This window comes from Pezoporus wallicus, unplaced genomic scaffold (assembly GCF_028554395.1).
Source record: "Pezoporus wallicus isolate ANWC-B61680 ecotype Strahan unplaced genomic scaffold, APGP_CSIRO_Pwel_v1 contig_593, whole genome shotgun sequence".
NCBI classification, from domain to species: Eukaryota; Metazoa; Chordata; class Aves; order Psittaciformes; family Psittacidae; genus Pezoporus; species Pezoporus wallicus.
The window spans coordinates 1687399-1710130 of NW_026642342.1; the positions used below are offsets into that span (position 1 = coordinate 1687399).

Here is a 22732-nt window from a genome sequence, read left to right on the forward strand (position 1 = left end):
GGAGGTTCTACTTAATTTTGTTCAGTGAGTAGAATCAGGACCAATAGTAGCAAACAGTCTGGGTTTGCTTCTTCTCCAACCAGCACAGGCTGCAGCTTTGGCAGAGGCTTAAAGCTGTGGCAGTGCTGTTAAATATATCCTTTTACAAACACACACCCCAAAACATCAGAGGAGGATACAATGGCTAGAGGTGAAAACAAGTGATCTGCTCACATGAGGTTGGTTATTCCAAGCATATAGCATTGCCCCTGAGCAGTACAAGTTAACACAACCAAGGTGCAACAAAACCCTTAATAACCACCACCATTAAAATTGGCTGGGCTTTATGCTTGCATTTGTTTTTGTGGCTTGGGAGGTTTCCTTTGGTTTGTGGCTACAAAGTCAGCTCTGCTCATAGGCAGATTTTGAGGGCTACTGGGAAACCTCTCCTCCTCAACTAACCTCCCTTCCCAGAGCATGAATACAGTTCCTGCCGAAAGGGTGGAGAGAATCCCCAGTGCCTAGAGTCTTCATCAGATTCAGCCCCTTTCTGACACTGGTATCACCATGGCATGAGAGACATTAATGACAGTGAGAAGTGTGGGGTAGGAGCGGTTCCCAAGTCCCAGACGCTAGACATGTATTTTCCTTTTTTCAAAATAAAAACGGGGGAAAAAAGCCCACAATATGAAATTAAAGTCAAGAGGCTGATTTCAGAAATCCCTATATGAGTTTCAGATTCCCATAAGAATAACTCAGACTTATTTGTTTCATGCTTGCTTTCATTTCTAATTATTGATGGGAAGTACCTACCACGTTCACTTGATTTTTAGCATGTTCATACTTGTTGGGGAAGGAAAAAAATCCCATGGATATACCCAGATGACATCCACTGTCTTCAGAATATGAGCAGCTGGCAGGATGGCAGGCAAAAAAGAGGGGCTGGCTGGAGTAGGGCTAAACACCAAGCTTCTGCTGGGCACAAATCTTGGGTGCTAGGAGAGATTAATTGGTACAGAATCTGCCTCAGGACTATGTTTATCAGAGCTGCTGCCCAAGATGGGAAACTTACCCAGGACTCTAACGAGATCAATATTATTTCTGAAACCATCACATCCTTTATTGACCTGAATTGAGGTGTTATTTCTTTTTTAAGTATGCTTCTCATTCAGCTGGTTTGGCATGCATCTTGGACATAGGCATCTTTTAAGTCCAGACATTGGGAGCTGAATAAAAAATAGTTCAATGAGAATGGTGAGAAAGTATACCACAAGTGTTAAAAACAAGTCTCAAGGTTCTTATGCCAGCCTCCTGAATTAAGCACTCTAACTCTTAGCAAGGGGTGCATCGGACTGCTGTGCTGCACAAGTCCTTCCCAAGCACGTTGGAAGGAAGGTGTGAATCCCAGCAGGCTGAATCTAATAATGTCTGTAGACGTAAGAATGTTTCTTCAATTTAAAAAAAGGCAAAGAAATAAACAGAATAGGTGCAACTTGCACATTTAATACTCAGTCCTCTTTCATGTCAGATCCCCCAAGATCAGTTCACGCCTCCATATCTAGGCTGTTAATAGAGCATGAGACAATTCGGGCACTGAGCCATCAGAAGCATAATCCTGCCATTTGAAAGCACATAAAGGCACTTCATAGCAGCAAGTGTCAATAGCCACTCCCCTATTGATATAACATCCATTCCCTCCTCCATAAACTCCATCTGACAAAGAAAACAAACCAGGGTTATATGAAATCTAACCCCAGCATAGATATAAAAATGATGCTTCATTAAAAAAAAACAAAGTTACTTTTAATCTGCTAATTTATGCTCAGGTCCCTGCCTCTTGTATAGGAAGTGTGTGCATGGAACAATTCTGATTAGGACAGAGGGGAAAAGCACAATTGTTCTCCACCACATAAGCTGCTGAGAGACCTGTCAGACAAAAGATAAAAGATCTTGTTGAAAGGGGAAGAAGCAAATGCTGAAGGAGCCCTTAATCCATAGTCTCACTGAATTGGACATCCCTGCAGCCCATGCATTTTTTGCATCCCCGAGTCACTTGGGGACAGCAGCAAAGCAGAAAAGGAACATGGATCAGAGATGTGCTGCCAGAGGACTTGACTTCAAAAGGGAACCAAAACCCATCTTGCTGCAGCCACAAAGCTTGTACTGGGGCTTGCTGTAGCCACAGCTGGGACCCAGGCAGTGCTCAGACTACTGAATCTGCCTCTCAAAGTCTAGCACCCTGCTGCATGAGTAAAGGCAACACAGGCATTGCAGCAGGGCTTCCTGCAGCACCAAGCTCTTGTCTGTCAGACAAAGGCACCAAAACACATCACTGTCTCTTTCAAAATGCTCTGCAGCTATCCTGAAAGATTCCACATCTATGCTTCTCTTGAGGAACAAGGAATGACAGGTGGAATGTAGATCTGAAAACCCCTAAGGAGTCATCAAGGAAGAATTTAGGCACCTTCATCAAGAAACAGACCACAAAAGCTATCCTTTGGCAGCTGAGTGCCTGCTAGAATCTAAGCATCTAAATCCCTGCTAAAGCACACATGCAGAAGTGCTGCTATTATGCAAGGGCTGGCCAATCAGTCAGTGAGAAGTATCTGTGCCAATTTCTAAGAGTCTCTCAGGAGAAGGTCTAACCTACTGAACATCCCTTTCTTCCCCAGTCCCATCAGAGCAGTATAAAAGTGCATCTTCCACAGTGCCCAGTTAACCATGCCCAGCAATATGTCTGAAATGTGAATACCAGCTTCAGAGGAGGTCCTTATACTGTGCTACAGGAAAATGCTTCCACCAGAAGCCCCACTTTAGGCATTTCCTAGGCTTTCTCTGCTGTCACACAACTCCATGCACTGGCTGCCGGGGCTCTCTGTTGGCTCTCAGTTGTCACACTCCACTTGAGAGAAGACTAATCCACCCATATTAAGCTCATGAAGCCCATTGTTAGACCCACATCTAACATGGAGCATCACCAAATCTGTTCTGGTCTCTGGATCTGGGACTGTGATTTGAGAGAAGAGTCCAGACTACTAAAACTTACAAATTTCCTCCCAAAAAATCGTTTCAGGAGTTAAAGCCCCCTCCTACCCAACATCCTAGACTCCTGGAAGTTTTTCAGAAGTTTTTCCCTTTGTTTCTAGTAGCTGGTGTTTTGAGGAGTTTCTGGTACCAATCACTCCCAGAAAGTTATTTGGTCAATAGAGCATCCTGAAAGGAAAAGCACAGAATAAGTGAATTACTGTAGAACTGGCAAAAGGCACCTTTGCTGTCCTGATGGGGCACAAGGATGTCCTTCACTTGCATGGAAGCAACCAGGAGATGCAAAAAGAGACCTTCAGAGGCCAGAGATGGGGTGAAGCAGAGGTGACTTGGCTGTGTCCAGTTTTTGCATCAGTCAAATGAAAAATGATTTGCAAAAAGAATGACCCTGATTGGTTAATGAGCATCTCTCAATTTACAGCAGCAAAATGTTGGGTGCCATCAGATGCAACCAGAAGTTAAAGCTACGACTGCTTTAATAATCACTGACTGCAGAGTATTTAAAAAAACAGCTAAGCTTTCAGGGGCTTAAGACTTATTGCTTGCATTTTCTCAGCTTTCTTAAAGAAAAAAGGGGTGTTGTGGAAAATGGTCAAATTTATCATTTATAGCAAAATATTAATGTAGCAGCAGGAGACTTGATGTGGCCATCTATCTACAAGCATTCAGACTTCAAAGGAAGCATAAACAGGAAATTAATGGTTTGTCTAGTGTAAAGGAAAAATAAATGCAAATGTAGCCTCATTAATACCAAGTGGGTGACTTCTTGGTTTATGGGGTTTGGATTGATTTTGTCAAAGGCCAATAGATTTATTAAAAATGTCTTTTAAATTTAGCATCCCTATACCCATTAGTTGAAAGGAATAAAATTCTCTGCAATTGCCACCACCTCTCCTCCTCCTCTTCTCCCCTCTCTCTGGATGTTGTTTTACCTAAATAAAGTTCTTGCATTAGGACTCACTTTCATACTGAAATATGTCTCTTGTAGGAGCTGCTATAAACGTCAGCATTTTCCACAGCATTAGTTTATGGGCAGAGTGAATTTTAATGGCATCGTAATCTCACTGCAATCAATTGTGGTACATGGGAGGGGAAACCTTAGGGAGTGTCCATTAACCAGAGCTCTGCATCACTCCAGTGCTCAGGAGCTTTCAAAGAGTGCTTGGAGGGTTATTTTTTTCCTTTTCTTTTTAATACCTATTCACAAAATGTTTGTTCGTGGCTGGTTCAAAGTGGGATGGAGGACCCTCACTTCTCAGGATGCACTTTCTGGCTGGCGTATCTAACTTCCACCCTCTGCCACTCCTCTAACCTACCAGACCAAGATGGGATGCTTTCCAGATGTCACATAGACAATGATGACAGCTGGTGGCTGCATAATCATGGTCCACAGGCTGGTTTGTTGGTTTACCCAATTTAACATTCAGGGATCTGAAAATAAATCTACCATTTGGCATGATAGTGACTGAGCTGATTTAACCCCTTCGATGTAACTGTCCCAACACACAACCACCTCTTGCCACAACAGGGCACTTGCTCAAAACCAGAGGACAGCAAAATGTTCTTGTGCATCTCAGGCCCTCAAACACACAGTTACCAAAACAGCAAACAGAAAAGTATATGTGGGAGAACACATTCTGAGCATCTGAGAACAACAAAGCAAAGGAATAGCCTGAGCTTGCATATGTAAGAAGCTTTTTCCTACGTCTTCTGGCCTGCTGAAGCCAACAATACTCTGCACCAGGTTTCCAAAATGACAGTAAAGAAGCCACTCCATCATGGAGCACAGTTGTAGGATCACATCCTCTCTGAGGCAAACACTTAACCTAGCATGTGGCAAGGTTAACTGATGCATAACATGGAGGTTTCATTAGGAAAATAGAATACAACCTTATATTCACATACCATGCATTTTTGGGCTGCTGCGGGACTCAAGGACACAATTCCCCACTCCAAAAAATCATTGGGAAGTTGTCCTGAAACACAGTTCTTTGGTTAAATTTAATTTGTTCATGCCCTTTTAAAGAAAGGGCTTGTAGAGATGTTCCTGAATTCCCACATCTGTATGGGAAAATGGTACAATATTATGGGACAGAAAAAAAATGGAGAGAAACAAGAGATCTGGGCTCCAAGAATGTGCTTGGTAAAGTAAAAGATGAGATGAGGGAAATACAGCAACTAAGAGAAAACAGACTTAAACTACAAAGAGGCCTGAAAATGGCAAGTTTGAAAATGCCGTTAACAGATGGGAATGTAATGCAAGGGAGGCATATATTCAAAAGACTAATTTTCTTCATTAACAACAATTGGGGATGTTCAAGATAAACTTACTGTAAAGTTCACAAGCAAAAACCACAACAGCTACATGAGGAGCATCCTTTCTCATATCTAGGTTATATCTGTAACTCTAGTCTAATTCTTTAAGCAGACTACAAAAATTTGGAAGCATACCATGATTCTTTAAATGATCACACTCACCACACAGAAAAATGTAATTCAATTTATACGTTCCTGAAAATGTCTAAAGAAATTAAGACATTGGATTTCCTAGGAATTTTAGTTTCACATATACTTCAATACTAGCATAAAGATTAAAAGGGGATCCATTATCTTTTATCGTAGGACAAAATACCACTTAGGTGCAGTGATTTGTTCTGTCATTCTTGACAATTCTAGATTTCCTCTCTCAGCTGCAGATTTTCATTTCAACTAGAAAAAGAATCCAGAATACGAGCAGATGCTTTGCTGTTTGGTTCTGAAGGTCTGTACTGCAGGAAGTAATCACATGGAGTACAGCTAGAGAGCCCACGAACCAGATTCACCACTCATACTGCAGGATCAGCTACACACATGAAGTGTGTTTGAAGCATGTTGTTGCACACAGGTAACCACAGAAACCGGGCAACAAATGTGGCCATTCCCCATTAAAACTTTCAAAAAGAAAAAGTATATGTAAATGCATTTATTCCAAGAAAAATATCAAGGCTTCCATTTATGGACTTTTATTAAAAACAGAAATGTTTTTAGTACAGTGGAGCCCCAGACTATCTGCAGCCTACCTGGTAAAAACTCCCATGCTGTAGACCCCTGTTTTTCACTGTTTGGTATTTAAATTCCTATTAAAAGTGACCCCATCTGCCATCACTATCAATGCATAAATCTCCAGGCTGACAGCGATTAGCAGAAGACAAACGGTCAAAAAAAACATAACACTCTCCTTGACCTAGAAATCATCAATTCAGGAGAGCATCTGAAAATACCCTGGAACCTGTCAGCAGAGCTGGGAGGTGAACAAGTCTCCCAGCTCATTTAAATCTTTCAGATGCAAAATGTTTGTCCTACATGGTCAAAATCAAAACCAAAATAAGAACAGAAAACTCAACACAAACTGTTGCTTTGCACCCACAGATACTGTTTTATCAAACCAGGAACAAAATATTTACAGTTAAAAATCCCCACCTTATTACATTTCTCATTTGCATCCACATGCAAATGCAAACTTTGCTTCAAGGAGAAAAGTGGATGCTTTAAACTGAAAATGCTATTTCAGCCACTGCAGAAAGGTTCCCAAGTCGCTAACACAGAGCTGACCCCTTCCATAGAAATCTTCATGGCTAAGCTTCTCTGACCATGCAGCAGAGTTCAAGAAGGAACCAGGCCCATGAGTAAAATGCTTGTCACAGACACAATGCCCATTCACCTTGCAGAAGAGGAGGAAGTCTGGCTGAGCCCACAGTCTGGAACAAGTGTCTTGAGTCCACTCTTGGGCTTGAGAAGACAACTTTTTGCATGGCCAGAACACATGCAGAGCCCCTTATGCCTGAGCACCTACAGCTTGCATTCGTAGCTTGGTATTGACAAGCAGGAGACAAAGCATGCCACACTCACATGGTTGTGGAGAGACATGCAAGGTGGAGAGAGCAGGGATTGACAAAGAATAAAAATAAAGCAAGAAGTTAAAGCTGGGACCAATCCTGCCTTCCCCTCCACCAGTGAAACTATTGTTCCTCATACAGCAAGCGGGACAATCAATGTGCTTGATTGTGGAAGAACTCAACTGTGAGGAAAAATCAAAGTACACAGAGACATGCCAAATCCCATAGGGGTAACCCAGCAAATTAAGAGATGTGTGGTAATGAAGAAATAGGTGGAACAATCCCCCATCTTCTGTTAGTTGCCATCTAGGATTTCTTCCTGGTGGGAGCATTGCCCATGGTTCAGTCTGCCCTGGGGCAGCTGAGTCTCCTGTAGAGGAGCCAGCCCCCCAGTTTCAAACATGCCATGCTATTAGCACCCATCTCACACCTCCCACTTCAAGCTTAAGGAAAACCACTACATTTCAGGAGTTGAGGGCAAGCATCTTCTGTACATAGACCTAAGCGTTAGGAGCAGAGAAATGGACTGTTGTCATTCAATACCCTTCAGGGATCAGTTTCAGAAAAGCAGCCACCTCCTGTTGCTGTAGCACAGACAGTTGATTTCCTCCTGATACAATACAGGACTGCAAACCATATCACCTGGATATTTGGGTTCACCAGCACCTACAGATACAGGACTGCTAACCCTTACAGCCGGTACAAAAGCCAAGACTTTCCTCGTTCCTAGGACTCAAATATTTTCCCCCAAAGCGAGTCCAGACCCTGAGACAATCCTCGGGTGCAGCTCAACAGAGTCCTCTGGGCTGTCTTTCCCTTCATCCTCTGCACAGCTTCATCTGAAGTAATGGTCAGCCCTTTTATTGGGCACTGACCAAAAGTGAAAGGGCCAAACAGTTGTCCTTAATGAAAGCTTTGGTCTGGATTCAGAAACAGCCAGTAAGTACATCTCGTTGCTGCTTCTTCCCCCTCCTATAAGTGCTTCAGGGCCATTCTGCGTTGCCCACGCTGATATCAGGAATTCAACTGGTTTTTCCTTTCTCATTTCTTTCTAATAGGGCTCAGAAAAAAGTTGATGAACTATTGCAGTAAGTGCATTTATGTTACTTCTGCAGCATCTATAATATGTTGGCATGCTTGCAAACTGAGAGATGCCTTTTACTTTGTCACCGTCCAATTGGACAACTCCTTGAACCTTGTCTACACAACTGCTACCATTATCCTCTCTGCACATATGGGGACAAATCCAAAACACCAGAGCAGAGCCAGTCTGTGGCAAGACAGGTCAGCTTATTCAGCATTCATTGCACAGGTAAGACCACCATGCAAGAAAAGCAGGACTATGGGTGATGTTTCTTTTCCAGCCTTCAAAACTCAGATAAAAATGAGACATGCTTAGGGAACATGTTCTCAGCATACCTATTCCTGCACCTTTTTTTTTTTACTTAAATATGAACAATCAGGGTGTTTTTTTAAAGATATTAAAATAAACTTTTTTTTGCAAAATGGTTCCTTTTATTACGTTTAAACACAGCTTTCATGTTCTGAAAAAAAAACCTCAGCAAGGAGAACTTATTTCTGGTCCTTTTGAGATGGCTCTTTGAGCAGAGCTATTCTCAAGCCTAAGGTTGCAGAGAGCTGGCTGTGAACTTGCTTTCTCTAATGGGAATTTTTTTTCAAATTGACAACATGCTCCATGGGGCAAGATGAGGAGAGGAAGATGTTTCTTATCCAACAGCAAGACCCAAATCCATCCCACAGCCACCCAAGAGGCTGGGCATTCAATTAATCTCTTTTAACCACAGACCAGGTAAACTAATATGCAGGCTGGTTGTCCAATGTTACAGCAGCTTGAACAATTCCCTACAATGCCTCAAGATGTAAAATGAAGAGTTGCTCCCATGTCATCTGACAGGAAAAGTTTTAAGGCTTCCCTCCTTCATACACACTCATTACCCAAATCCTAGTCAGGTAGCTGCAGACCTTCCTACCTGATCTGAATTGTCTAAAGGGTCCTTACACACTTAATGCACTAGCTGCTTTGGAAAGCAGGTCTTCATCCTGCATGTATCAACATGAGCCTTAGATAATAAACGGAGGACTAGAAGAAGAGAGAAATCATCAGGGCTGTTAATTTGACACCGACTCTTTTGATCTCCTCTTTAGATCGTAAGGAAAGGGTAAGTGTGCTTCCTTTTAATCTTCACTCCCGCACTTTAAAGGCCTCAATAATGTTCCCACCAACCAGATCATTTTCATTTGCAACTCTAATTAATCTGTGAATAAATATGCTTCGGAGAGGTGGATTGATTTAAATGAGGGCTGTCTTTTCACCTTTAATCTATAGTGCTGCATTTCTCTCTCTTGAGAAAATAGCTTCTAGCTTGCACTCTCCCTCTTTCTCCCCAAGTTCACGCAAGGCTCTTTCTCCTCTTTTTGTTATTATAAAATAATGGCTTCAGCAGGTGAATAAAAGGTTAGGGAAGTTTGACAAAAATGGGAAGCTATTCACCCTTGCTACCTTTAATCTACTGCATTCTCCTCCTAATGAGTGTAAATTACCCAAGCTATTTCACAGAGTCTTTATATGGCATAATACCAGCCAGCAGGCCATTCTCAGAAGGGCGTTTTTATATTATTAGTATTAGTATTATCTTTAATCTTTTGTGGTGTGAAGAACTGGGGACAACACAAGGATCCACACAAAGCAGTTGAAGCCAGGCAGAGGGGGGAATGGGCAGAGGACCGCAGGGCTGTGTGAAGGAATGGGTCCTCCATCAGAAGGATCCAGCAGCCAAGTAGCACCCTTGTGGGATGGAAACCCAACAAAAGAGTCCAGCCTCACTGGCTTTGCAAATCTTGGCAAAAACCACATCAGTGTGTCTGACCTTTCTGTATCAGTCATTAGTGGCTTCAGCCAGGGTTGGAAGAGGAAGACCTATTTGGCCCTAAAACTCCATTGTATGCAGTCTTCTAGTGCCAGCTTGCAGAATCAAGGTTTAGGCATAGATGCAGCAAGTATCTGCCCACATGCCAAACCCACATACACACAAGCAGTGCCATCTAAATCCATAGCACAGAGGTCCAGACAAATTCCACCTCCAGTGTGAACAGAGAAACCCATTCTCAGATAGTCCTGTTCTGGGCAGATGAGAACACTGGGAGATGGTAGAGTCAACCCACTTGTGGGGATGTCAGGTAGTGATCGTGTGCGTTCACAGCACAGTGAACAGCATTAGAAGAGCATTATAGAGGACAAGCTCTTCTGAGAGCTTCTGCTCTGAGGACAGAAGGGATGAAGAGGGAAGCTAAAGAAAAATATCTCTCTCAGCCTCTGAGAGGAGATCAACATATATATACCATCAATATAAGGAGGTAACTGATTATTAAGAAACAAAACTAGGGTTACATGCAAAGGAGCACTTCAGAAAGGAGTCTTGCATCTTAAGTGCCTTCTGCAGATCATTAGTGAGCACATTTCTCCTGGAGGTAATCAACACAAATCAGAAGCAGCTGTGAGGGACAGTTATAAAGGGGCTACAGCATACAGGATTTGGTCGAGAAAAGTACAAGGTATCTCACCGTTGGAGTTAAATATCTTGCAAACTATACCCAATGAAAAAAGGAGCCTACAGTGTGGTCAGGGACTTTACTTTCAGGTGAGTACTGTGTTAAAGCTGCATTCAGAACAGGAAAGCAAGAAATAGACAATCCACAAGCAAAGAAAGCAAGCAGCAGATACCAAACAAGTGATCAAGCTGGCTTAAGAAGTTGCCACCGCACATCTGATGTGCTGTGATACACTGGCAAGGTAGCACAAGAGCCCTTGGTATTTCACTTTGATGGACATTAGTTCCCACCACCTATGGAGAGAGCTGGTAAACTGGGAGCATTATTCCTTAATGCCAGTGGGAACTCATACATCCACTGACCCTGTTGGATCCACTGAGCCCAGTGATGAACATCAACCCACATCCCTCACTAGCGTGAACTGATGCCACCACAGAGCTTCAATAGGTGACACCATCCCCTGCTAGCTACTGTGCTGGAGTAGGGCTGCATTACAAGGAGGTCATAGGGAGGACTGGGTATGGCTGAGTAGCAAAACTGAACTGAGAAACTATCCACTTCCTAAATTTGGCCAGTGATCTGAGGAAGAAGTGGAGTCTATATATAGGCAAAGATAGTAAACATCAATAAAATCCTCCTGGAGCAGAAAGAAAATCTTGGCTTTGCTGCAGGCAGTAACTAGGCCATTCATGAGCCTGGTCTCTCACTAAACCCCTTCATGCATTTCTCTCATCTCAGGTTGGTTCAGGTCCCCATTACTTCTGTTATATTATATGTCTTCCCCCCCCCTTTTTTTTTTCCTAAATTTGCCTCGTGATTATTATTCTCCAGTCTAAGAATGCCTCATATTCAGAGGTTCCTTTGTTTCACTCTTATTATGCACACCATATATGTTCAAGGTCACTAGTTAGTCTATTATTCAAGCGGGCACTTTTTTCCTTTTTATTCCTCCCTCTCCGAAGAGGCACGGTTCAAGGTCTCACATTCTCTGCTTTCTCCCTTAAGTTTTACCATTTCTGTTTCTTATGAAAACATTTTCCCTTGCCTCACATTCTCCAGTAGCTTCCATTCAATTCAATCCCTGTTAATATATATATCCACAAGAAGCCCAGGGCAGACCCCAAGTCAGCTGCTTCTGCTGTTTTAAAAGAAAGCTCTTTATTTTCTTAGGCTCTCTAGCAATTTTTTAACTTACAAGCTGATATACAAAGAGTTCTTAGAGGTGGCCAGGATATTTCCATATCATTTGCAGCAGTACAGACTAAATATCAGGCTGCTGTGTAGACTTGGGCAATAACCGTAATGAAACACTTACAGTCCTAGCCACTAGACAGGAGTTTTAGCTGGGCTACTGTTGTTTTGCTTTCAACAAGAGGTAAAACAGCAAGGGATCAGCTAGTAGGCTGATGTTTAATTTTGGATGAACAATGGAGATAGGCTTTAGCCCACTACAAGCCTACTCGATTGTCAAGTGACAACATCCTCAATAAATCTGCTTGTCATCTCATTATTCAGGTATATTTATGTACATTGTTTGTGCAGGAAAAAACACCTAACTGCTTTACAAGCTCTCTAAAGAGGAGAGTATGAGGTGCAGTCGTGATTTCACAGCATGCTTTAAGACAACTACCAAAACAAGGAAATTCAGGTTAATTCCTTTGAAATTGAAGTTGCTAAAGCAGTCTGTGCAGTATGGAGTATGGGAGGAGTAAGCTGTTGCCCTTAGGGAGAAGGAGACGTGCTGAGGAGGAGAAGATTTTACCAGGACAGACACTGGAACCTGCTGGGGCTCCTTGCTGCTGGACACATCAACAGCAGAGCCTGGTTGGCACAACGTTCTGATCAGCTCCAAAGAAAAGCTGTTGGGAAATAATGAACTGAGCAAAGCATTAAGCTGGGCTCGTTTCACCTCTATTGGCAATCCCAGACCACGGGGTGAGAGCAGAGAGGACACCCTGTATTTGTAAAGATATTTTGCATACCATTTTCTTGATCTCAGGTCTGCATACCAGGTGTTAAACCTTCATAACACACATGCACACTGGATAGCTGAATTTTCCACCAGTCACCAGGAACACTTTACTAACATAGGTTACTTTATTGTAGTCATAGAAGCAGGAGATTAGGTCTTCTGTGCATCCCCATGCCTGCATGTGGCTCCATCCGATACAACTGCCAGGCCAAAATGAGAGATATTCTGCCACCTATCTCTTATATGCATCCAGATGTCTTTTCACTCCCAATTAGAAGCAGAAAGAGCCCATCTCCCATCCTCAGACATTTCTCAAGGCCCTCATGCCCCAAGTTACCATCACTGCAAGAAACAGCACTTGTTTTATTTTTAGTCTGCTTTGCTGCCTCTTTCTCTTTTCTGCTTTAAAAAAAAAAAATAAATAAATATCTTTTATTTTTATTTGCCAGGGCTCAGTCACAGCACAAGGACATGGGGAAAGACATTCTTTCAATTCTTTGGGCATTGTGGCCGACTGAAATACGAAACAAGACAAAGCCAGAGAAGAAAAGCTTATTATGGGCAGCCTAGTTGGAAGAAAATGAATCACCCAAACAGATAGGTTTCAATGATCTCAGGCAAACTGCAGTCTTTATTCCATACACCCACGCCTAATTGTTCAAGAAAATGTTCATCTGCTTCATAATGACAGTCATAATGGAAGTTATGTGAAATAACTAAAAAAGTTTATTCAAGGGTCTGCTTCTGAAAGTACAGCTATAATACACTTTCTTCTGGGGACTTAATAGAATTTCCTCTCGTAGAAATTGGATTGATAACAAGTAATTTTTTTTTTTTTTAAATTTTAAAACTATGTTAGCTAGCAGGCTTTGCTGACATTAAGTAGGACTTGTGGGGTAAAGGAAGAACAGGTCAGTCAACTATTATTAATGAGAACAGGATGGAAAAAGAGCAGCATTTGCCCTGCTGCCCATGTCTCAGAGCCCCTTATGCTCTGCCCAGCTTATATGGTGGGAACAACTGTTCCCATTTGTCTTTAGGACCTAAAAACAGGACCAGAGTATATACCTCTCAAAATCCTTCCTCAGGATATAACCAAACTTCACTGCTCCCCTCCTTTGGTGAAAGGTGGTATAAAGAGATTTGCATTATTTCCCTGGGCAGAAACAGGAGAAGTCCAGGCTGTGCTCTGTATTTCATGTGCAGGCTTGAGCAGACACCTCAATCAAGACAAACCCAGAAGGAACGAGAAACCCAGTGTCTGCAAGGAACAGGACAAAGGATCTCACTAGGCTTCCTAGAAGATGGTTAAGACCTAAAGTAAAATTACGAGAACCAGCTAAAATTTCCCCTGGAAACTTGAAAGCACCAGGGAGAGGCAACACTGAGTGTGTAGATTTGAGTTTACAGCCTATTGAACTCTTAGTCCTGCAAATGCATTTGCTACTCCTCTGGTGCTAACAGTGCAGAAGGCAAAGCAGTCTCCTCCCAACACTGCAGCCCACTCAGGGTCATCACAGGGGTCTACTGCCAGTAGAGTTCATCAGCTTTAACACTTGATTGAAAGTGTCTCTCCAACTTAACTCAAAATCAAGGCTCTCTTAACTTTGCCAATGCCCTTCCAAGATTGGAAATAAAGGTTTAGGCAAACTCAGGTATGCAAGAACATTTCCTCCATCCAGACAGCAAGAGATTAACAAGACACTGAAAAAAACACTTTTTAAACTAAAAAGATCTTGTTTCTGATGTGAAACATTATGAAGTACCTAGCACATCTCTGTACTGCTATTCATCAAACAAAACTGTAATACAACTTCCAAAGCAGAACATTTTGACACGAGCTTGGGCAAGAGGCAGGTTTTGAAGGCAGGATGGCGAGATGCTGAAGAACTAGCTGTTCTGCTAATCTTGTGTGTGTGTGTGTGTGTGTGTGTGTGTGTGTGTGTGTGAGGGAAAACAAGAAATTCTTACTCCTCATCTTTTTTCTCTAAAGGACTCACTGGGCTGGTCCTGTAGTCAGGGGCAGTCAAGGATGAGGGCAGAAGATCTGAAGCAATAGAAATTTGCAGAACTTAAGGGATTCTAAAAAGAGTACAGGAACTGTCAGGATCCAGAAACATCCAGTGGATATCTTCTGGAGGACTTCCAAGCTCAGCAGTATAAAGCATCTCAGAGAGATGACCCACCTGCACCCCTGGACCCCCCTGCTGCCCCAGGCAACAGGGTAGGTTGCTTAGCAAAACCTCCCCTATTTCAGCTTAATCCTGCACAGGCACCTGGGTGGTTCAGCAAAAATGCCTATAAACTGAGCCCATTTCTCGATGGCAGGAGGCTGGAAGAGCTCTTGGTAGGAACAGAAGGAAGTGTTACTCCTTTCATTTTATATACAGAAACCATTGTATACCTGAGAGCATGCCTCTGTTAGCTGTTTTCACATGCAAGCCTTTTGAAGGAGACACAATGAAGTTTCTTATCTTCAGCTGGGAAGTCAGTTGAAATGTACCTGATGTTTATGTTTAAAGTTGTAATACTTCAAGTTTTATGGGAATAACAACCCAGGGCTTCCAAGGGAGACAATTGCTCAACTTCCAGTGCATTTCAAAGAAAAGCTGAGGAAATAATCTCCTGATTACCCACACCATTTATATACAAGCAAAGCAAAAGTCCTTCTACCCTCTCCAACATAGCACAATTCAAAAAGATGTCTGTTGTCTAATTAGAGACCTTTTGTTCTAATTGCACTGGCCAGGACTGTCTTGGGGCAGGTGTCTCTGAAAGCATACTCTGGTAGGACTATGCTAAGGGCCAGAAACCGAGAAGATGTCTTCAGCATTTCAACAAAACAGTCATCTGAGCACAGACACTTCAAAGAGCAGCAGCAAGGTCTGAGGAGCCTCTTATGTCAGTGGAAATGTAAGTTAAAAGAGGGTTTATACCCCCTTTTGATTTTACATACAAAGCAAAATACAAGGAAGCATTTTCACAGCTACTTTCTGTCTTAAATCTGCTTCTAAAAACAGTCTGCTCACAAGGATGTGTGCTCTGCTGATAGATTCTACATCTGGCTTTTGAGCCTTATGTAAGTGAAAGGAAGGAATTCTCAGGTCACAGGCTCTTCCCTGTGCAAACCTCCAAACCCCACCTCAGTTCTTCACCAAAAATACGAATACACACAGGGAACCTACAGACAAAGGTGCTAAAGAGCTCCATGACAATATTGGCACTTCAGCAGAATTAACTGGGCTTGCAGATGCTTTGCAAACAAGAGGATGGTGGTGCTACATCGCCATTAATGAGAGCCTGAAATTGCCATCAGGACCTCCAGGTGCTGAGAACATTATGCAAAATGGAAAAACAAGCCTAGGATTTAGGGGAAAAAGAGCTTTTTTAGTAATCTAAAGGAAATCACTGAGTGAATCCCACACTGTGATCATCATACACATGCCAGGAAGGATCTGCACTTTGAGTTGCTCATGGCAGTCACTGGAGTGGAGAAAAGAGCAATATATGCTTATTGCCATCATTATCAGGCACCGCAATATAAGAGCCTATAGCCAGCCCCACTCAGGGCAGAACAGCTCTTCTCACCTTTCCTACTTGAAACAACACCCCAACTGCTCAGGGATATGAAAGAGGGATTCAAAGCAGCACCAAAATTTAACACCACAGAAAGCCCAGGCCTTTTCTCTGAACGTAACAGAATTACAACTGTTTCCATCCCAAAAGACTCACACCTACTTTTACCACGGGCAGATTTGCCCATCCTTACAAAAAGCACACCCCATCTCAAATAGTGTTTGCCATAGACTATTAAACCCAGTAAGACACTGTTCTGCTAAGGCAATGACTACCAGAGCCTCCCCAGAGAAGCCTCCCAGGTTGGTCTTACCCTGCGCAACAGAAAAGAAAGAGACCGTGTTATGCTTGATTGCTAGAGAGAAAGAAAAAGCGGCTACTCCAGGGCTGCATAAAGAAATATCTCTCCTCCAGAGCACACAGCAGAGGCCACCTTACCTCCAGGAAAGATGCAGCCAGCACCAGCACCATTCTCAAGCAAAAGAGAAGAAGCCTTGCTGAGGCCCTGTGTAAACCCATCAAGCTCTTGGTGAACTCCCTCCACCTGTACCAATCAGGATCACCTGCACCAATCAAGACCACCTGCACCTTTCATCCTCCATCAGACCCTTCACTCAGTTCACATCACATTCAAAGTAATGCAAAGTTTTGTTTCCTTCAAAGATACAAAATGCATATGTTTTCCAAAGGGTCTTGATGTACAAAGGTTGTGTGACAGGGGTGCTTGTGCATGTGTTTCAAGCCCGCACCCATTCTTGCTAATAATGGATGATGAGTGTTGGATGTAATCTTTTGTTGAATCAGAACTTAGATTTGACTTCTTTAGATCATCTGGCTGCTTTGAGACGTCTTCTTTGACAGCCTCTGGAACAGGGTTCTGATACCTGCATGGATCCCACACTGTGACATGTCACAGAGGCCCCCTGTGTCCCCAGCCACAGCAATGTCCTCTTCTCCCCAGTCTATGCCTCTCTTGCTATGGAGGTTATCAGAAGTCTTTCCAGGCAAAGCCCTGCCTCTTGCTTTTGTTTTTTCCCCACCTCATTTCCCTGGAGCCTGGTGCAGGTATTGAGGGATGGTTTTCTGGAGGTGGCTCTCATTGTTCCTTCCCCCACCTTCCCCCAGCCAGGCCGAACGCATGGAAGGTCAGTTAGAAATGAAGCTGCTTTTATCTGCAATCTCCCACCAGCCCTAAGCTGGGTCCCCTTTTTCACACTGGGGCCTAGCCAAGCATGAAGGAAAATAATTTTACCCAATCTCTCTGCTCTAACGCGCACCACCCCCACCCTCCGTTTTCCACAACTCCCTACCAATCTAAAGGGGAAAGAATTAAAAGAGAAAAAAAGCCCTTTCCACAATGAAAGCACAACTAGATAGAAATCTTGGTGAGGCACCTCTCTAAATGTGACTGCAGCTTTCAGTTCGTCCTCACTCAGATATCACCATCCCCACTGTTCAGCGTCCTGGTATAAAAGTAATAATAATAATAATAAATAGTAACCTCATGGTTACTAGTATTCCATATAATTGCAACAGGCAGAGGAAAGAGGACTGATTAATTTGCCTTGTGAATTATGCATTATTTTCCTGTCTCCTATCCCCCACCCCCAGCTCCCAAGCACACTTCTCCAAAGCTTTATTATGTATATTACTTGAACATTGTCACCTGTCCTCTCTTTGCTGCGAAAGCCTGTCAATAAGTATCGGTTAAGGCTTGGTGTTTAATCCGCTATGAACACTCAGCCCAGGCACCCGGTTTTGTTTACTGCTGTCGGCATATGAGCGAGCAGAGAAAACCCACCAAGCCAACACTGAGTGCTGGCCCATGTAATTCCCCAGGACCAGCTGCAGGACTTACAGAGCCAGACAAAACTAACTTGCACAAATGAGACAAAGACACTCCAGGCAGAACAAGCGAGCTGCTCTTGGTATTTCAAAATCGTAAGTGGCAAAGCCCTTTCAGCTCAGCAAAACACTTGTGTGCTTATTTTTAATGTCCATGGGAGCATCCCTGTGCTGAAGTTAACAGTCCACCAAGTCCAACAAGCCTGTTGCCTTGAAGAGTGGTATTTTCCTCAAATAATGGCATTAACTAGGTAAAGTGTTTGGGGTGCCTTTGTGTCAGAATAGATAGAGTTCAAATTGGTGAGATTCACATCCCTGCTCAGGTGTACCTTTTGGGTTTGGTGATGCTCCAGACTAAGCTGCAGGAGGGGTCTGGAGATCGTACACTGCCACCTTGGAGAAGCATCGGTGTAGGAGGCACCAACCCTCTGCCTCCCAGCTGACCATGGATGATCTTCCATCCTTGGCACCTTCATCCACTCTTTGTCCATCATTTAAGGCCCTGAGCCAGCAAAGGCTTAAACATGTCCTTCCTCTCCAGCTTCTGCACAACTCTTCACAGGCTTATACTTATAGCCTGGCAACACAGGGTCATGCAAATATTACTGTGATTATAGGCAGTCATCTGTGCAATATGAGCAAAAGTTAAACATGTTTAGCCCTTGCAGTCTGTTAACTGTGGTTATGGAGGTACCTGATCACAAAACAGCTCTGTAGTCTTGCATCCCTTCTTTAAGGACTTGAAGAGTGGAGGGAGTAAACAGGTGATAATTTGTCCTTTTTGCTGCAAAGTGGCACCAAATGCAAACATACCTCAGAAAGGGCTGGCTCTCTTACTGCCCTTCTAAACATAGGCTGTGTACTTGGAGCAGGCGTGTTTTCTCGCAAGGAAAGATAAGATTTCATTATCTTATGATCCAGGCAGTCACACTAAGTCAGCAGACCCACTTCTGGAGTGCCTCAATCAGTAGATACACAGCATATATGATGGCACCAGCTCTTAAATCTACTGGGATGCCATCTCCAGCAACCTGACTTTTAGGGCTTCGCGTAAAGGGGACTGATTCAGCCACTGGAGGCACTTTCAGTAGAAATAGCTGATGTCCCCCCAGTTTTAATCCCTAGTGCTACCTGCAGAACTATGTTCTGACAGAGATTTACTGGGGCAAAATCTTCCCCCCCCCAAAAAAAAGCCTGTACCTCCAGACCCCAGTAGCCCTAATTAATAGCGCTCAGATGACAGGAATGCTTCTAGGAGATCCCCTTGTTCCTCCTAAGGAGAGGCTGGAGGGATAAGGCAAGGAAATGGAGAAAAGCATAAATGAACCCCCCACTAGGTCTTCCTAAGGAGATTTTAGACAAGATCACCTACTAAGGAGAGGATGGATAGAAATTTTCAGGGTCTAAAAGATGACTAAAAGCTCAAATAAGGTCAGATTTTTCAAAGTTGTCAAAAAGCTGCTTTTGAAAAGCTTTCTGGTTTCCTCTGTTTCTTCTCTACCATTCAAAATCTCTCTATGGGTTGCTGAAGGTGAAAGGAGCTGAGCCACGGATGCCACAGAGGGATGCCAGTGAGGGAGCTCTCTGCGCTGAGCTGCTGGGTGGATTTGTTCCCACTGTTTTGTGTCTGGATCTCAGAGCTGCAGCCCAGACAACGAGCATTCAATGTCCCAAGCCCTGGGGATGCTGCTAACCTTGTGGTGCCATCAGGTGCATACAAAGCCAGGAGCCCTTCTGCAAAAGGAAAGCATTGGAAAGCTAAAAGGCGATTATAATATTCCAGGGGGAACATTTTTGCTTAAAATGAAAATAAACAGAACTGAAGGATTACAAAACAAAACATGGAACATTACATGAAGCAATAATTGCCTCCTATTATTTCTCTGCACTCACCAAAACAGCTATTTAGACAAACAAAGGAGCAAAGAAAGGCAGAGACCAGTACTGAAAGTTGTTTTATCTCTACTAATCCCCACTGCTTTGATAAGTCTATAATAGGATCATTCAGCATCTCCAAAATGCGGTGTCTAAGGAAATTCCTCTTTGCAGGCAGCTTTTGCTCAGGTGCCTGTTTCCACCTCTCAGTGATGGGGTGATACAGTGACTATTAGGCTCTGGGCACACAGTAGTGGAAATAAAATGCCCCTGTATTTTGCACGATTGGAAAAAGAGAATCTTGTGTTCCTTCTTTAGCTGAGATTGCTTCCAAATATTATTTTACTATTGTTTTGTTAGTCTCTCTTTTATGTTGTTGGCATTTTAGTTAACATGAATGGTCTTCAGTCAACTTTGGATGCCTTTGTTCATATATAAAGTAGCTTATTCCACAAATGTTGACATTCACCTCACTTGCACTGCATTAAGTTGGGATAAAGTAGTGCACTAGGCACCAGACCTGCACTACACCATACCCGGCTTCTGGAAACAGAAAATATCCTAAGCCTATAGAAAGCTCTGCTCAGTGCAATGTCTTCTTGCTTCTCTATATTATCTTTTTTCACACTCAGGATGCTCACATGGTCCATTTTTTATGCACTCTAAAAAGTATGAAGACCACGCTTGGTCCCCAGCCCATGGTCTTCATGCATCTCCTTCCAGCAAGGACCACATTGCTATTGCTGTTGACAATGTCCCTGTCCCTCATCTGCTCTTCTAACCCACATGGCACAAGCAAGAAACCTTAGTTTGCCTCCAAAGTATGCTTTTCATCAAAGATGCAAATACGGCGGAGACAAAAAGGTGTCTGGTAGCAACTTCCCAATTAAAGCTGTGTGATCTAAACTGGTTATAAAATCAAGTATATGGTTTTGGCTTTACTTAAGTGGTTGACCCAAGAAGAGACATCCCTCAGAGCTAGCCTGTCGTTTTTGTTCAGCTTTTTCCACAGAATTACTTTTTGCTAATTCCAAGCAGTGCAAGAAACTCACCTTTGCCTGAAGTTCATCCACACTGTCCTATTTTTTTCCTTTGTTGACTAATATTTCTCTTTAAAAGAAAAACATGATCTGCCTATACAAAGTCAGCATAGATGGATACCTGGAGTCGATTTGGTGGAACGTGGCGGGTTTGGGTACTTTTTTTAATGTTGGATTTAAGATCAATTTTAGCTATTATTTGCCATATCAAAGTTTATGAGCTGTGCACAGAAACTTAATTGCATCAGATTTTTCTGTCAGGAGCTATGCTTTTCTGTCAGATTTTATCTTGTAACAAAGAATGGTTCATGCACTGCTGCTAGCACATAAGAATTCATGAGCAGCTGCTGGGGAATAACATTTTCTCCATAAGCTGCTGAACTTTTTACCTGTACAGAGCAGTGCTGCCATTGTGCTAGCACAGAAATAGGGCATAAAACACCTGCAGATGACCCCAAAAAACCTCTGTTGTGCAGAAGTAGGGTTGCACTGTAACCACACTCTGTCTCAGCCAACTCCCACAAAAAGGAGGTGAAAATAAACTTCTCACTGTCTTACATATCACTGGTGCTCCCCTACCAAGGTGGTGCCGCTCCTGCAGATGCCCATCTCTGCAGATCATGCAGTTGCAGTATCCCTTAAACAGAGAAAACAGCCTCCTCATTACTATCCTTTCTCCTTGCACACAAGCAACTGCTGTGCCAAATCTGCAATATCAATGCAGGAAAGGGAAAATAAAGCAAATATTACATGCAGAAAGTTGTCCATGATGGAAACTGTTTAGGACACATGCTGAGTTGAGATGGGTTTCAAAACAGATACTGTGTGAACGTACACCATACACACGGACAAGAATGCAATATTTATTGGACAAAGTATTCTGTTGAATCATTGTGTGGTTTCCTCCATAGTGGAAATGAAGCAGTGGGGTGATGTGTGGTGACCCTCCACAAAGAAGAGAAGAGGAGCTGCAGCTGGAAGTAGTATTGTCAATTTTACCCCATTCAAAGAGCAGGAGGGTTGATGCCTTCACACCAGGCACTGGTCAATGCATATTGCAAGTGGCAGTTCCCACCCCAGAGATCATGCAACCTCATCTCCTGCTGTTGGAGAAGAGAGCTTCCAAGGCTCTGGTTTGTATTTACAGGGAACAACACGGCTGTTCCAAAGAGTTTATTCCCTGTGAATGTCTCAGTAGCTATATGCTGGTGACTGTTCCTATTCATAGCAATAACATGAACTGAAATTAAATATCAGTGACCCATCTTATTCAGCATATCTCTATTTCAAATCTGTATTTTGTAAAGAATATTGAAAGCATAATGCAGAGCCTTCAGTAACCTGCTCTGCTTTATTACACAATCTGCACAAGTTTTCCATTTTTTTTGAATTGGTCACTCAGTCATGCTAAACATGGCAGAAAAAGAACAGGAAATAAAATGGACCAATAAATAAAAGCAAGGTTTCCAAAGCTCTTCTTACTGAAAAGAAAGCTAGGGCATTCTTCAGAGCTTATCCAGGAGAAAACCACCTTAGTTAGAATAAAATTGTGCAGTGGAACAGAAAATAAGATGTTACTGCAAATGAAATGTATTCTTTAATAGGAAAAATTAAAGATGTCTTAGGAGATAGGATTGGCCTGTGGCCATCTCACCCAGCTCTTCCCTGGGAATGATGACAAGATAGAAATGCATGACCAGTTAAACCCACCCATCAAGGGGCCAGGCAGGGCTGCATGGTCCCGTTGCTGTTAGCCCATCTCTACTCACCCCAGAGCTTTTTAGTATGTTGTGAAAGTGAAGATGTTTAGTTTGCCGTGACATCTTATTTTCTGTTCTGCTGCACAGTGTTATTTTAACTAGAGCAGCCTGCTCTCAGATAAACCCAGAGGAACTTAATACCTGCAGAAAATCCTGCATTCAAATGTGTGTGGTTGTGTGCATGCTGGGGAGACA

General features: G+C 42.9%; 1 long non-coding RNA gene across 1 annotated transcript; it reads right to left on the reverse strand.

The window, feature by feature from the left end:
• Window positions 1–791: 791 nt before the first annotated feature.
• Window positions 792–16489, reverse strand: LOC130609712 (uncharacterized). Its single transcript, XR_008974856.1, has 3 exons — window positions 16456–16489; window positions 1052–1205; window positions 792–892 (listed from the first exon to the last, which is right to left on the reverse strand). It is a non-coding gene; the product is annotated as an uncharacterized LOC130609712 (long non-coding RNA).
• Window positions 16490–22732: the final 6243 nt, after the last annotated feature.